A 16,887-nucleotide genomic window follows, 5' to 3' on the forward strand; every position below is an offset into this window, starting at 1 on the left:
ATGTTTTCTGATCTTTCCAGTCACGCCCCCATCATTTTTCTCCATGCATATCTCCCTTCTAACCCAATGGGACTCTTCACTTTTACTTGAAAGTGCCCTCCTACAACTGGACTTTCCATAATCCTGCCATAAACCACAGCATCGGTGGTGGCGTTTGCTTGTTTGGGCAGCTCCCCCATACAGATTGCCAGCTTCCCCAAGGGTTGCTCAGCTCCGTCCCCCCGCACGGGGTCTTCCGTCAGACAGGTGGCATCAGCAAATGATCATTGCCTTGGTCAGCTCAGCGCTCTCCACAGCCATGAGCCTCTTTTTCTCTGGGGAAGGGGATGAAACTCGCAAGAAATCCTGTCTCTCCGTCCTGGTTAATCCTCTAAACAACCGTCGTTTCGCACCAGGAGCTCCTTGCTCAGGAAACTCCCCACACTCAGCAATGGGGACACAGGGCTGCCAGCCCTGGCTGTGCTCCGGAGCAGGACCCACTTCTGAGTTTACCCCCATCCGATCTTGGTGCTCGCTCCCAGCAGAATCATACACAGTCTATAAAGATGTTTTCTTTCGCTGACAGGTTGACTCTGGAGCAGGACTCTGAGGCTTGCCGTCCTCCATGCCACTCACCAGAAAAGGGACTGTGAACTGTGAGTAACTCTGATTGGCGTTTTCCATGCTGACTCAGTAAGGTTATGGGTTAAAGACCAGCCCTGAACCCGATCTTTCACAGCCATGCATTGTGTGAGAGACGCGCTCTGTCTCAATGAGCTGGTCAGAATGTGAAATACGGTGGACCTCTAATTACATGAGGTCCAAATGTGACGAAGAGGCCCTGTAACATGACATCCTATTTAATTAGACTGTATTGATTGTGCGTTACGGTGGACATGATGTGTTATGCGTGTCATGAGTGTTGGAGAGGGAAGCTCTAGAGGTTGCAAGGGCAGGCTAAGCTTCGGAGGCCGTGAGAGGAGGACCTGGGCCAAGTTCATAGCTCGCACTTGCTTTTATGTCTGGTTGTTTCTGGAGAGACACCAGGGAGGAAAAAGGAGGTACTGCTGGTCGCCTCCCTTCCATCAGCACAGGAGCTGCTCCCCGCCTTATCCGTCTGTGTATTTCCTCATATTGGTTCTCCCACTTGGCATAAGGCTTCCCACCTGTAGGCCCTGGCCTAAGTCCAGTCTGCTCGTTGCGACCTCCTTCGGTGATCCAGCTAGAAGTGATTTCTCCCTCTTCTGAGATGCTGCGCCTCATCCTTCTGCTGGGCATCCCTCTGCCCGCGCTTCGCTGTGTGCCCTCAGCGAGGCTGTGAGCTCCTGGAGGCTAGGCTGGGATCCCCTGCTCCTTGTTTCCCCTCTGCACCCTCCACCTAGGCGCCGCTCAGGCAGTGTCAGCTGGAAGGGCTGGCCTGGGGCTGCACAGCTTCCCTACCCTGCTTCGGGGGCTCCCGGGGGCTGAGCGGCTGCGACTTTGATAGTACATTGGCTCCCAACCAGTCCACGGAATTTTAAATGATTAAACGTTATCAGCGCACATCTTCACCTCTGTGTAAAAATAGATTGACTGTAATGAGCATTTGAATAAATCATAAGAATGGCCGCCCTGCGATCGTCTAACATCCTGCCGATGGCTGCCCGGTGAGTGAGCAGGGCGCCGGCCCTCCGCCTAATGGCCTGCGCGGCACTGCTGGTGCCTCTGTGATTGACAGGGCGCGGCTCCCAGGGCATCCCCTTTCCGCCCGGCTCGGAGTGGTCGATCCCCAGACACCGGGCCGGGGAAGGGTGCCTCCCTCCATCCTGTTCCAGGAAAGCCTACCTAGGAGATGGGGCCGGGGTGGGGGGAGCCATAGTAGGAAGATAATGACCTTTGCGAGAATCGATGTCTCCTCGCACCGGAGGTTAGAGGGACCTCATCAGTCAAGTCAGTATGAGAGGAGCAAGCCGAGCGTGAAGCTTCCTGAGACCGGGATACGTGTAGGGGAAATAAGTCTGCACGTTCCGTCCCCGTCCCCGAGAACAGCCGGGCTCCTGGCCCGGGCCCACCCACACCTGGGGGACCTCCCTCGTAGGGACACTCTGGGACCCGCACAGAGGAACGGGGAAGAGTGGGGATCTTCAGGTCCTGGGACTCTGAAAGGGGAAGATTCAAAGGATCTTCCTGGGAGTGTTTTTTGCTAAGGAGGAGCCTGCCTTTTGGAGGGGGAGGAAGAAAAGGTGGGACGGGACCTGCGGAGGAGGGAACAGTCTGCGAGTCTGAAGTGAGGGCTGGATTTGAGAGGGAAACAGCAAACATTCTAATTTAATTCAAGTGGTGTTCCAGTTATTATGGCTGTGTAACAAACCACCCCAAGACATAGTGACTTAACACCGTTCGTTATGCTCATTTATTCTGTGAGTCAGGAGTTCAAACAGGGCACGGTGGGGAGATTGCCTCTGAGCCCCAGGTCTGGGGTCTCTGCTGGGGCAGAAGCTGGGTGCTGGAATCATCTGGAGGCTCGTTCGCTCATCCCTCTGGGGGTGGATACCAGCTGTTGGCTGAGGCGCTAGCTGGGGCTGTCCACCAGGTCCACGCGCACTTTCCACGTGGCCTGGACATCTTCATAACGTGGATCGACGGGGCTGCACTGCCCAAGCCCGGCAGTATCACGTTCACACGTTGCCCTGGTTGGGGGCAGGCACAAAGGCCCACCTGGGTTTAGAGAAGGGGACATGGACACTGCCCCTGCAGCCACGTCTCAAAGCAGGAGTATCCACAGCACATCAGATGAAGAGTGTGTTTGGGGGGTACTATGTTGTAGCAGCCGTCTTTGGGGAGCACTACTCAGGCCTGGCCCAGCACAGCCTCATCTACTCCCGAGGCAGCTAAGGAAACCTGCCTCCAAGAACCAGACTGTTTAAACCCACCCAATGTCTGGCTTTAAAGGCACCGCCCCCCACAGCCAGGCTAGGCTCCGCCCCCAGGGGGGCATTCCCCGAGGACACGCTGGTGTTAGGAGGCCCTGCAGTTGGTACCACAGCACTCCCCAACCTTTCTGGCACCAGGGACTGGTTTCCTGGAAGACAGTTTCCCCGGACCGGGAGGGTGGGGGTGGGGGTGGGGGAGGGGAGGGATGCTTCAGGCGGTAATGCGAGCCATGCTGAGCGGCAGATGAAGCTTGCTAGCTCGCCGCTCACCTCCTGCTGTGCAGCCCGGTTCCTAACAGGCTGCGGACCCCTGCGCTACGTTATAGTCCTTCTCTGCAAGAATGGGTCCAGTTTGCAACCCACAGCTTGAAGTGCCAGGTCTGGAGAGGGCCTAGACCTGTGACAAGGACTCCACAAGCCTTGGGCCCTTCATTCCCAGGCATAGCTCCCACACCCTCCACTCCCTGGCCTTCTGGGCTGGGGGAGGCTTCAGCCAAATATCAGACCGAAGGGGCCGTTGGGTCTGTCAGGTTGTGCAGGGGGCGTGGGCTATGCGGGCAGCCCTTCCTCCGTGATCCTCGTGTCCTTTCCTCTCCATGCTTCCTCTCTGCCACACACACTGTAACCTGTGGAGGCGGGGCCTTTGAGGACCAGGCTCCAGTTCCTTTGCCGTTTTCCTGACCCGGATGCAGCTAAGTTTTGGAAGAGAATCTGAGTACCCTGGATGCCTTGTTGTGACGTAAGGGGATAGAAACAAAACTCAAGCAACCACAGGGTGGGAGCAGAACCAGGGCCAAGATATGAGAATGGCTAATGGTGAAAGGGAGGGGGCAGGGAAGAGAGGGGCAAAGGGGCTTGGTTTTGATGAAAAGTTTTGGTGGGAGAGTCTTGGAGTCTTCCACAAGTCGACTTAATATTAATAGTAATAACTCGTTTGTTGAGCACTTACTACATGGTAGACACTCTGCTCAGCACGTGATGTGCATGTTCTTATTGAAACCCTCGCACTGTTTTATGAGACACTGTTACTATCTTGGTATTACATACAGAAAGGGAGCAGAGGCTCAGAGACAAGAGAGGTACCATAGTCAGTGACACAATAAGTTAGTCACAGAGTTGAAATCAAACTTCTGACTCTATCCTAGAGACTTAATCACTTCATTATGCGGCCCCAAGAATCTCAAGTTTACTCTCCTGTAACAGGGGATGTCTGATGACATCACCTCCAATGTTACCCTCAGTTCTAAGATTTTAAATGTTCAGAAAAGATTCTGGGAACTGACTTAGACACCTCTAAAGTGGAGGCCGGCTTTGTGGAAATGGGTCTGTGTGAAAGCACGGAATGATTTCCTGTTCTCTCCTTTCCCCTTTTGTGAAACTTAGGTCAGGAAACCAATGTTTAATTTGGGCAGGTGAAGGAAACAGATAAAAACCTAAAAGATCATTTGTATTTTCAAGGCTTCAACTTGGGGGGGAAAACATTGGGTCTGAAGTCCAAAGCTGGGGTTTGAGTCTCAGCCCCATGACTTAGAACCTCTGTGGTTCTGCATACATCTCTTTGGTCTTCAGATTCCTGGTCTCTAGAATGGAAATGGGATTGTACACCCTTCCCAGGACGGCTGTGAGGACTAAATGAAATCCAGCACGTGTGAGCTCTAGAGCCATTCCTGGCACACAGTATGTATACAGTAATGGTTCAGCCATCCACTCACCCAGTACGTTAGGAAAAAGTAGAGATGGAAAGACTGTTCCTCTCCGTTGCTGCTGACAGAGATGGTCTAGCATCTTTCCTTTAACTGTACTCTCCATAAAAGTTCACTCATGAACTATTGATATTTTAATAATACACATTAGCATCTTGCCCTTTGACAGATGAATATTGAATGAGCAATAAAGAGGCAAAAAAGTAACCAGGTACATGGCTGCGGGGAAACTGGAATCATGAGTGGTTGTCGGAGGGAAGGCCCCTTTCTAGGGACCTTGTGACTCACCTCTCTCTCCAGTGGCCCCTAGGAAACAGCTCTTAAAAGGAGCTCAGGGGCTTCCCTGGTGGCGCAGTGGTTGGGAGTCCGCCTGCCAATGCAGGGGACACGGGTTCGTGCCCCGGTCCGGGAAGATCCCACATGCCGTGGAGCGGCTGGGCCCGTGAGCCATGGCCGCTGAGCCTGCGCATCCAGAGCCTGTGCTCCGCAACGGGAGAGGCCCGCGTACAGCAAAAAAAAAAAAAAAAAAAAAGGAGCTCAGAATCCGGTCCAGCCCAGCCCAGTCAGGGCAGGATTTGTCCCCGGTTTTCCTTCACTTGGCTGGAGGGGACTTGGGAGAAGACAGAAAAAGGTCATTAAAGAGCTGCTGAAGGCCTGGACTTCTCACCCTCGCGTGAACTACCTGGCATCTCCCCTTCCCGTTGCGGAAGGTGCGGGCTTCTTCCCCGCATACGCTCTTCTCCGTAAATTAAAAGTCTGCAGACCGAGTGCCCTCAAGAAATCAGGCGACAAGCTTAGAAATAACTCAAACCACTTCCGCCCCCTCTCCGTCCTCCGCCCGCCAGGTCTTGGTGGGGCCTGTGCGTGGGGTGCGTGTGTGAAGGCTTATGAGACAGAATTTCCTGCCTTTGCAGCTCCTGCTGCAGCCCCGCTGCCACAGCCTCCATTTTTTCGTGGCCTCCATCTGGCCTGGGAGTCCTTGAGTGTGCGGAGAACAGTGACAGGGGCTCTTCGTTGGTCCGGCTTAATGGGTGTGATTTAATGACATTTGTGGCAGATTCAGATTTATACGGCTTTCTGAGCTGCAAATCTGCTTTCTAAATGTAGAATTTTTGTGGAGTGGTAAAAAAATAATGGCTGTTCTGTGATTCCTGCCTCCCGAGCTAGGAGATTGCAATTTACATTATGCAAATAGACATTATGCAATCAGGCACTTTAGCAGGAATGTGGCGGCAGAGAGGCCGCTGATGAGAGAGAGGTCTGCAGCCCCCACTGGAGGGGCCCTGGAAGAGCCGAGATGACGTGGGGAGGGGGTGGGGCGGGCGGAGGGGCCCGGGTCTGTTCCGCTGGCCCAGAGATGAGTGCTTCCGGGGGCTGCCAAAGCGACTCTCTCAATTAATGGCTTTGTTTAATCATACCCCCTGTCCAGAGGACTATTGTCTTACGGATAATTTCGTTTGCCTAACGAGATTTTGCTAATTAAATCTCCTTTCAGTTGGTGTGACCGTGACTGCAGGAGAGGGGCTATTTGGAGTCTTCTCCATAAACCTTTCTGGAGAGGAACAGGGAAGGGGGGCCGGGAGGGAGGGGAGGAGAGGAAGGAGGGGAAGGAGAACCTTCCCTGCTAAGCAGGCCTCGGGAAGCTTCCAGCAGGGCTTGGAGCTACGAGGTGGCTGCCACCACCCACCTGACCTTTCTCTCCAGTTCTCTGGAAATGCAGGTACCCATCAATCTTTATCCAGCCTGAGGGGATCCCCCCGCTTTATGCTTCCTCTGTGGCTCCTGTGGCCTCCACCATTACCCTTCTCAAGTCCTTCCCAGATCCCCAGAGCTTCTTCGGGATTTCCAGGCACTGCTCCCAGCAGCTCTGGCTGTGGGTGGTGGCAGTGGTGATGCAGGAACGCTCCCCTGGCCTTCACTGTTAGCCAGCCAGCCTGGCTCTTCAGAGAAGAAAAATTGCTCCCAAATTGGCCATTTCTCCAGCGATAATTGCATGAATCAAAGAGGAGAAGACCTTGTCAAATTCATGTATCATCAGACTGAGCCAGGGCTAGCCTCCTGTATGTGGAGGAGCCTAGTGCCATGCCAGCAATAGCTGGAGCCTAATTAATGCTCTTGTGAGCGTGTGCCCGTGTCACGCCTGTGCTCCTCCATCCCCAGGGGTTCTTTACTGTCTGCGGCTTCCTTGGCCTGGCTGGCCAGGGGCCTCACGGCTCAGCCCTGTCTACTTTTCCTGCTTCATCTCCTGCCCGCCTCATAGCTCCCTCCTCCCTGTTACTTACAGACACTTCTATGCCTGGTACCCAAATATACCAGGTTGCTCAGTTCCCCCCAAATACTCTGTATCACTTCACACCTCAGTGCCTTTGCACTTGCTGTTCCCTCTGCCTGGAATCTCCTCGTCCCGAATAGCCCCTGTGCCTCCTGCAATACCCAGCTCACATATCTCCTCTCTGACTACTGCTCACGGCGCTTCCTGCCTTTCCTGAAACACTGCTGTCCTCCCTCATCCTGTGCGTTGTCACAGCACCTCAAACATATGTATCTGTCTATCCAGGTTAATAACTGAATCTTATTCTTCTCTTAATCCCAGTACCTAGAATCATCCCTGGCCACAAGAGGCCCCCTGCAAGTTTGGTTTGGTTGAATGAAAAAATGAAGGAATGAACCAAGGGGCAGGGGGTGGAGTGATGGAGAGGTGTTCTCTAGTAAGTCCTCCAAACCCCAGGATGGGCAATGGGGGCGGGGCAGGAGCCTGATTTCTGTGGGGGCTCTGCAGAGTTACTTCCTGGGTGGGAAAGCCTTAATTCCGCCTGTGTGCCAGGCCCTGCACTAGGTGTGTCAGCATTTCCTGTTGCGCATTCTCACGTGGATCCTGTGAAGTGGGTATTGTTTTTGCAGAGGGCACTGAGGATAGTCTGTCCTCACCAGAGAGCAAGGCAGTGTTTACTTGTAACTGGGTCCAGTGGTGGGGACCCAGCAGGCTCTACCTCTAGGTAGGTGAAAGCTCTTATGCTTCCCAGTCTTCCCTCCCCGTCTATCCATCTATTCAACCATCCATCCATCCATCCATCCTTCCATCCATCCATCTATCCCATCCATCTATCCCATCCATCTATCCCATCCATCCATCCATCCATCCCATCTATCCATCTATCCCATCCATCCATCCAGCCATCCAGCCATCCAGCCATCCATCCATCCATCCATCCATCCATCCATCCATCCATCCCATTTATTCATCCATCCATCCATCCATCCTGACTAGAACCTCAGCTGTTGCACCCTGGGCTGTCCCCGTGCTGGAATGCCTGGGTTCCTGCACTGGGAGGGCCTGTGCATCTGTGTGTGTGCTGGGGGATGGGCGAAACCCAGGCCCCACAGATGGCTCCCGGCTGCTGGCTCTGGTCTGTTGCCCAGCTAGCGGTGGGGATGTGAGGATAAAGGAGTCTGCCTTCCATGCTGTAGAGCATGGGGGAAGTCCAGGAGAAACGGCTCGCATCCTCCTACGTGATAAGGGCATATGCCTGTTGCCTGTGTCTGTGCAGGCCGCAGGGTGTGTTTGTGTGAGGCAGTGTTTAAAGACAGTGCTGTATGTTTTGCTTGGTTCCTGAGTTTCAGTGCTTTGCTTTTTGCCCTGAAGTTTTTCCCTTGGTGCCCATGTTCTGTCTCTTCACCGAGGCTTGTAACCATCTTAACATCCCCACCATGCTATCTATGCTCTGAGTCTGAAGGGTTTCTTGGTACATAAATAGGTGCTCAACAAACACTCTGAGATGCACTGAATGAGTGAATGAGCTTGAGCTTGAGCCCTGTTATTTAGGTAGCTGGGACCTTTGGATTTAATTTTCTCATTCAGAAAGCAGGAATTCTAACACTACCTATTCTATCTTTCTTGAAGGGTTGTTGGTGGAAGATTATAAGAGATATGTGAAAGTGTTTTATAAACTATAAAGCAAGTGTAAGGGGTTATTATTATAATGGTTATCACACTTGAAGTGATCATTGTGTTTGAAAATTAGGGATTCTGTTTTCAGGAATATAAAATCATCCAGGCCGTGTCGGAACTCTGAGGCTTACAGAGCAATTATTATGGGAACTGATTCCCCATTGGCCCAACTATGGGGACTTCCAGGGGCCGGGGTGGGAGGAGGGGTCTGGTGAAGAGGGCCCATCTTCATTTGTGCCACCTGTCCCCCATGTGGACCCACACAAATGGTCTCTCTTGAGTCTCAGCCGTTGCCCCGTCTTCTGTGCCTCATTATCTTTGCATGTGCTGTTCCCTCTGCTAGGTAAGCTTTTCCCCTTTTCTCCACTGGTCTTTTGACCCTCTTGTGCCTAGTTGCTGCACTGTCCCGAGCTCCCTGCTTGCACAGTATGCCTCCCTGAGGGCCTTTATCACATGGCATCTGGGACCGTGAGCACCAGGGCAGGTGCCGCCGTCACTCATCTCTGTAGCTGCAGAGCTGAGGGGATGGATGGATGGGTGGGTGAAAGGTGAAGCGGAGGGTTGGGGCTTGGTAGATGCACAATTTTAGCTTTTGAAGCACCCTAAGCTGTAGGGGCAGGCAAGGAAGAAGCAGCTTCAGAGAAATTAGCACTGCTGTGCAAGTAACCCCCAAATTTCTGAGAGAGGTTTCCCACCCACTCTCAGGTCCAAAAGGTTAAGTAGGCTGATCCTCCCTGGAGTCTCTGGGCCTGGAGGCCCCAGTTCCATGCAGCTGGGTGACTGGATGTCAGCCAGGTGGGCAGTGAGGCCTCCAGGTTGGAGCTGAGTCCTAAGGACAGGGAGGCACCTGCCCGTTGTGGGTCCTCACAGGCGAGCCGTCACCCACGTGGGGAGGCAGGTGCTGCCTACCACCATCCCCAGCCCTCCCAGATCCTGCCCCTTGGTGGAGTCAGCCCCAGCCGGTGGAGAATCTGCTGGAAGCCCTCCCGGGAACCTGGCTCCCTCACTTTCTCCCTGTGTCTGGAGGCATCCTGTCTCCACCCTGCTCTGGTCTCTCCCCCATGCCCGCCCACCCCGGGCAACGCTCCTGGAGCCCCAGGCAGCCGCAGCCAGGTGCCAGGGGTTTGGGAGGCTTTTCATGCACTGAACCTATTTGTGAGTGTTTTGCAAAGTGTTTAATCCAAGGTGTTCCCTCCATTAAATTAGTGCAAACATCTGGGTCCCACATCCAGCTCCATTTGCATTCTGTGCCGTTTATTACAGCGGGAAATGGGAAGGCACCTTAGGGATACTTAGGACCGAATTGGGGTGGGTTTTGGGGGTGGGCGTCTGAGGGTGCCTGTGAGGTCGGTCCACGAGGCAGACCCATCTCCGGCCTGGGACCGGTGTGGAGCCGCTTTCTGGTGCAGGGGACCACACGGCAGGTGTGTCTGGGCTCGGGACCGCCCGGCCTTATGGGGGAGGCTGGGTGAGTGTAATTCATGCCCCCAGTCCCCACGTGGGCCCAAGTACCTGCAGGCGCAGGAGGAGTTCACTGCTGTTGTTTTATAACTTTAAACCCAATTTTAAAAAAAGAAAGTGTATCACATTCAAGTGACCCATCTGGGTCTCTCCTGAGGGAGTCTTTCCTGCTGCAAGGTGGGTTTTTTCATCATGAAACTGCTCAGCCTGGGTGGCTGGCTGAGCATGGGTGGCAGCTCTGTTCCCCGTACCATGTGATTCCAGTACTGTCGAGTACGTCGGGAGTCCTACTATTATCCTTATCCAGGAGGCTGAAGAAGAATAGCTTCTGTTCAGTGCATTATCTGTTGTAACCCTCCCACCAATGCTGTGAGGCAGGTCCTCTAATAATAGAACAGATCAGAGAGCCAGGCTTAATCAGACAGGTTAAGCAACACGCTCATTGTTCCACAACGAGAAAGAGGAGTAGATGGGACGTGAACTCAAGTCCACACGACCCCAAAGCCTACTTCCCACTGCACTAGGACATCTCTCGTGAAGGAAGCAGTTGGGATTGGCTTTGTGTTGGGGACCTTGCCCCCTCCCCAAGTCTCCTGGCCAGCACACCCCGGCCGGGCTGTGCGCAGGCCCTGGTCCCAGCCTGCCTGCCCCCATTGGGATGGCATCACCTGGGATTCCCAGGGGCCTGCGATGGTGACTCACCCAAGGGAAGGAATTCCTGGCTTTTGTGGGATGGGGCAGGGAGGAAAAGGAGTATCTGGAGAGTGAAGAAGAGGCTCATGGGATGCTCAAGGACTTAGGGGTCACTGAATTCCTTGGTACCGAGCGGGGAAACTGAGGCTCAAAGGAGGCAACACCTTGCCTAAGGCCACTGAGGGTTTGGTGGTAGAGGCTAGACTGGAACCCAGGGCTCCTACCTCCTGGGAGGGGAGTGATGGCAGGGCCTGGGGAGGTCCCAGGGGTTCTGTAGGGTGTGCCGGCATTCTAGATGCAAAGTGTAAATCAAGGCTGGAGCAAGCAACCAGGATGAGAAGGGGATGAAAGGCTCCTCTGCTAAGGATGCTTCTGCACCACATTTAACAAAGAACCTTCCAGGTCCTAGAGGGCTGCTGGCCATCTCTGGCCTGGGCTCTGGGGCAGGTCCGCACCAGCTCCTAGGATTTCACCTAGTGATGTCGGGGGTGGCAGAACCTGGGAAGGCTGGAGGGGACCCGGGACCTGGGGCAGCACACACTTGGGGGTGTCCAGCTCGCCTTCACCTTCCCCATCTGCCCTGCAGTCTGGGCAGCATCTGGAGGAATAGGGTGCAATGGATTCAAACCTCAGTCCCCTCTCCCACTTCCTCCCTTGATGAGACGGGACCAGGTCTTAGCCTTAGTTTCCCCATCTGTTAAAGAGTAATAAAATCTCATCTTACAGGAACGTTGGGAAAATTAAAGAAAGTGGTAGGAATGCTTGACCCTGCTTCTGGGTGCAGAGAGCATTGTCGCTGGTTTTCCTTTCTTCTCCATAGCCCGGGTCTACTCTCCCCTTTGGACCCTGTGCCTGCTCTGGGCTATGGAGGGATGAGGGGCTCTGTCGACGAGGGTGGGCAGCCCCTGTCTCAGCTCCTCCCCTTCCCTCTTCTCTCCCCTCCCTCCCTCTCTCATGAGAAGACTTTAATAAATGCATCTGGGCATGTGGCCCTGCCTGGGGCTTTGTGAGAATGACTCGCTTATCCCAGCCCTTCCTAGAGATGACAGTCTGCAATCAGTGCACATTTATCAAGCGCCACTGTGTGTGATACCCAGCTCCGGGCTCAGCAGGGCCAGCCTGAGAGCGATCCCCAGGCTTCTCGTCTCCTCCCAGTTCCCCAAAGGTTCCTGCTTTCCTTGGCTTTGCTGGATCCCAGGACCATCTGCTGTTACCAGCAGGATTTGGGGTTTCTGTACCCTTTTGTGCCTCTCTGCTTCTACACGAGGTCCTCTTTGCCTTGAGTACCCTCCATCACCCCTCATTTACTTGGTTAGAACTCAGTTTCTTGGTGATGAGTATGTGTGTAACAACATCTCAGCTAGGGTTTATCTTCCTTGAGCTCCCGGTGCACACTGGGCGTCTTTCTGTGACTATTATTCACATCATATGTCGATTATATCTTTATTGGAGATGCTTGGCTCTCCAAGGGTAAGGGTACGAAGTGTAGCATCCTAGAACTAGCATGGCCCTAGGGGTCATCTGTTCTCGCCTGCAGGCCAGGTCATGCGCAGTTCATCCCTGACAGAGGAGAATGCTTTCCTCTCCTGTTAGCCTTTGGTGCTCAATAAATGCTTGTTTTGTGGGACAAACCACTGGCATGTTTGAAGGGAGGCTGTCATGGCAGCATGCCTTGCTCTCTAGTTTCCAGGGTGTTCGGCCTGAGAGCACGTCCCTGTCCCTTTTATGTGCAATTCTAGTAAGTATTATTCTCTCTCTTTCACCCGGCCTCAGGATATGGGATCTCCAGATGGAGCTGAGGATCTGCAGAGAAGAATGCGCCCCTTGATTTACTGCCCCTGTGTCTTTGCCCCCGGCATTTCCTTTTCCTGAAAAGTCTTCTCTGTCTGCACGGCCAAACCCTGCCCTTCCTCCCCAGTCTCACACCACCTCTTCTACGAGCCTCAGAGCCCTCAGGGAAAACCAAGCATTTTCTCCCTTCCAGAGCACCTGGCCTGAGTCTCCTGACACTGACCAGGGTCCACCTGCATCCTGAGTATATCTGTCTGTCCTCTTCCATGAAGATGTGTCAGTACAGGGCACATGGCTGATGCTTCTATAGCCCTCACTCCACCTGGCATGGCGCCTGGCACATTCTGAATTTATCACACGTGTTTGCCAAATGAATGGGATTACCATTCATTACATTTGTCACCAGTTACTGGAAACTGGATGCTAGGGCCAGCAAAAGAAAAACAGGTGTTAAATTCTGTTTGGTGTGCTGAGCAGACCGGCATTACTTCTGTATGGCAGGCCTGTCAAGTCCCAGACACTGATACTCTACACATGGAGTCTCCGAAACAGAGTGAGCAAGGTGGGCCATTGGAATAAGAGAAGAAAATATTACAACTTTATTTGTATGTATTTTTTTATCTCATCCTATTTAGATTTCTATTTTTGAATATGTTCCCTAAGACATCTCATATATTGGTAGAGCAGTAGGGTGACTATATACACTCCCACACATGCATGTTTATATATGCATGCACTGAGCGTGTATTACACATTTTTTACTGATAGTGTTGAGGACCATGGACTTGGGCCCCTGGCCCACTCTCCAGGAGATGAGTCCAGTGCCTATTTGCTACTGTCTCCGGACAAATGTCCCATCCCCTAGCATGGCCTCATGTCATGCCTAAAACTATACAGCCTGAAGCTCACTGGCTGGCAAATTCCTTCGGGACCGTGACTTGGGGACCCCCTTCACCTGTGACTCTCCAGGGCCTGGCACATGACAGGCACTCAGTAAATTACATGGGGCTTGAATAATATTTATTTGAATTGAGACTATCTGAGAATCTTTGAAAGTTTTAAAAAATTTGACTTCAATTTAATCCTCAGCTGTCTACTCCCAGATAGTACACTGGACATATTTACTAGAGACACATTATGCAACAAAAAAATAAGTGTATGCCTACTTTGTACCAGGTTCTGAGTTAGGTACTGGGTGTCAAATTTGAGGTCTCTGACCTCAAGTTACTTACATTCCCTTTTTTCAAAAACAACCAAACAAGAAATCATAACGTAAATGAGCACTCCCCTCTTCATTGCGAGTATTTTGAAACAAACGGCCAGGCCTCACACCATTTCCCCTGCAAATGCTCTAGACAGTCATTTAGGGAGGACAGAACCCATCAACCAATGTAGTTGTGTTCTAGGGACTGTGCTATAGCCGCTGGACATGGCCAGGGCCCAGGGGAAGCCGGTAGTGGTAGTTCTCCCGGCAGGGGTGGGGTGGGCGGGTAGAATGGGGTCAGGAATGATTTTTGTATAAATGATGCTTAGGCTGAGTCTCTAAGCTTAACTTCTAGGCTCCCATGTTGAAATTATAGAAGCCAAGAGGGGACCTATCAGATAAGGGGTGGGTTTGAATAGAGGGAGATGGCGGGCACAGAAGACAGAACACTTACAGATCCTAACAGCTGTCCTCCATCATCTTAAGACCAGAAGCCGAGTCCTCTTGCCCAGGGTTGCAAAACCAGAGATTGTCAGCGGCAGAATCTGGGCTCGGCGGCTCCTCCCTGGCCTCCCTCCGCCTGCTCTCCACACTTGGAGGACCCATGGCGCAGGCTGGGCCTGCCTCTCCCACACACGCAGGCTGCTGTGGCCGGGAACAGCACACTCTGCGCTCCCAGTGCCTCTGGGCTCTGGGCACCCCCTTCTCCCTCCAGCAGCTTCCGGAGGGTCCATAGGCCTGCAGCCCCGGAACCATCACGGGCTGCATGTGACTTCTTTCTTCCCGTGCAAGTTGAGCACTTGCCACCCTGCTGTCTGTTTTTCCTTGCTAAGGTTCAGTTCTAATTATGTTGATTTTCTTCATCCCACCCCCTCCTGGAAGCTTATTAGGTTGAATATTTTTATTTATTATCATTTCGCCCAACTCCTGCCAGCATTTCCAATTACTCTCCCCGCTTCCTTGTAATTGTCTTTCTGTAATGGCTCTGAAACAATTGCGCTAAATGAGGTGTCTCCTGGAAGATGAGAGTCTCACTTCATTAAAGGCTAATGTATTCTCAGCTCCAGCTCTGTGGGGCTAGCTTGGAAGGAAGACATTTAAACAGCTTCTTTTATTTTATAGGGAGCAACTTTTCAGCGACGAAGATGTCTGTGGGGTATATGTGTATGTGTGTGCGTTGCTTGATTTTAATTTAAAGGAAGTTTATGAAATAGCGTAAGTCTTCCTATTGATGAAACTCTCTGTCTCCGGGTAGCTGAGATTTACGCAGGTGGGGTCCAGGGCTCTGGAGCAGGATGGACAGGGGCGTTTTATTCTGATGTCCTCCCTGCCTTTCTGCCAGGTCCCCTCCCTTCCTGCTAGCTCCTGACCTCTTCATGCCTCCATCCTGTGTCAGCTTCCACTGGGTGATGACCTCCTGTTGTGTATTATTGTTTTCAGTTTATATATCCTAACTCATTCATTCATTCATTCATTTGCTGCTTCCTCATTTACTTGTTCATTTGTTATTCATTCAACAAATGTTTATTGCCTGCTATGTTCAGGCATCATTCAGGATGGGGATATGCCCTTTGGGAGCTTAGAGATCAGTGGGAGGACAGAGGCGGATGACAGGTAAGCAGGCACTTCTAGTACATTGTGTTAAATGCTGTAATCAGGCAAGGGAGGACCACCTGAAAGCACCTAGGAGGGCACCAGGTAAAATCTAGTGGGGTCAAGGATGGCTTCTAGAGGGCAGGGCCTGGGGTCTGGGTTGATACCGGAGGATGAGGAGTTAGCCAAGTGACAAGGGCGTGGCTGGAAGTACCTGAGGCTGAGGGAACTTCTGTACTACAGGGGGCTTGGCGGGTGAGTGAAATGCAAGCTTTTCCATCTGACAGGAGCCCCGTGTGGGACAGGGGCTGTGATGGGAGGAGGGGCTGGAGATCATGGAGGGTCTTGAAGGCTCGGCTACCGAAGGATTGGGGGACGTAGAAGAATTTTAAGCTGAGGATCGATTTGGCCAGATCTGTCTTGGAAAGATTGCTCCTGCTTCAGTGTGGAGAGGCGATTGGAGGAAGGCAAAAAATTAAAAAAGGCAAGGAGACCTTTTAGGAAACTATCGCAAGTGATGATGGTGCCCTGCCTGGAGGAGGTGGCAGAGGAGAATGAGAAGCTGTGTACGTTTGTGAGGTGTTACAGGTGGAGAAATGACAGGCTTGGGGTGGGGGTAGGGGTGACGGTGAGGGGGCATTAAGGATGAGATCTGCTTTCTGGCTTGGGGAGTCCGGTGAATGTGTGTGGTGGGGTCCCAATATCCAGGACAAGGCCCGTGGGAGGTCTGTGCAGCTCCCCCAGGATGTGGGACCACCAGGCTCAAATCCCAGGAGATGCAGGGTCCCTGTCCCCAGTGACAGCTACGGAGTCCCAGTGCCTTCGCCAGCAGGGCCCATAGGTGGCATGTGGGCGTCTGCTCACTCCAATAAAGGGCCACCTGTAGCTGCGTCGTCGAGCTCCGAGCTGAGCACCTGTGCTCTGAGCTGAGCAGGTCACCTCTTAGCTCTGACTTCTGACCCAGGCAACACAACCTGTACCAAGGCCTCCGAGCGTTGCCCAGGCAGCTCCCGTGGTAAAGGGCTGTCTCTTCTAAAGCGTTTTCTATTTCATAGTCAAGAAGGAGTAGGATATGTTTGGGTTGGAAGTGAAGAATGTAAGCTTACACCAGGTGGTGAATCAAGTTCACCCAGCAGTGTTTTTATGCCTCCGAGGCACGTTTTTTTTTTTTTTTTTTAGGATCCCTGTAAGCTTGTGAGCAATGGTGGTGGTGATAGTGATAAAAGTAATGATAATGACTTCTCCATTTATCAAGGCCTGCTACGTCCCACACACTCTATTAATCATTGCCTGAAGTATCTCATTTAGTCCTTGCCACAGTCCTATCATGTGGATATTATTATTGGCACAGAGAGGTTAAGTAAGCAGGCCCAGGATGCCCAGCCTGCGGTTTCCTTCTCAGAATCAAGGAAGGAGGCAGTTGGCCACACCAGGCCGGGAGAATTGGCTTGTTCCGTCCTCCACTTGCTGTTTTCCCGTGCTTTTCATGCCCCTTGTTATGAATTACTTTTTTCAGCTTATATATCTTAACTCACTCATTCACTCACTCACCCATTCATTCATTCATTCATTCATGTGTATCCTTCAAGGCCCTGTGCAAAT

General features: G+C 52.4%; 1 protein-coding gene across 12 annotated transcripts in view; it reads left to right on the plus strand.

Annotated features, from left to right (window-relative positions):
- The window catches only part of PKNOX2 (PBX/knotted 1 homeobox 2), a 309,100-nt gene that overhangs the window by 117,161 nt on the left and 175,052 nt on the right, over positions 1-16,887 (plus strand). For 9 of the 12 annotated variants that reach the window (XM_060304245.1, XM_060304254.1, XM_060304256.1 and 6 more), the window contains exon 2: positions 566-635. The exons of the other annotated variants lie outside the window; for them this stretch is intronic. The gene's annotated coding sequence lies outside the window, so the exon portion shown is untranslated. The remainder of the gene's footprint in view (positions 1-565; positions 636-16,887) is intronic. 12 annotated transcript variants of the gene reach the window in all.

Source organism: Globicephala melas, chromosome 8 (assembly GCF_963455315.2).
Source record: "Globicephala melas chromosome 8, mGloMel1.2, whole genome shotgun sequence".
In the NCBI taxonomy this organism is placed as follows: Eukaryota; Metazoa; Chordata; class Mammalia; order Artiodactyla; family Delphinidae; genus Globicephala; species Globicephala melas.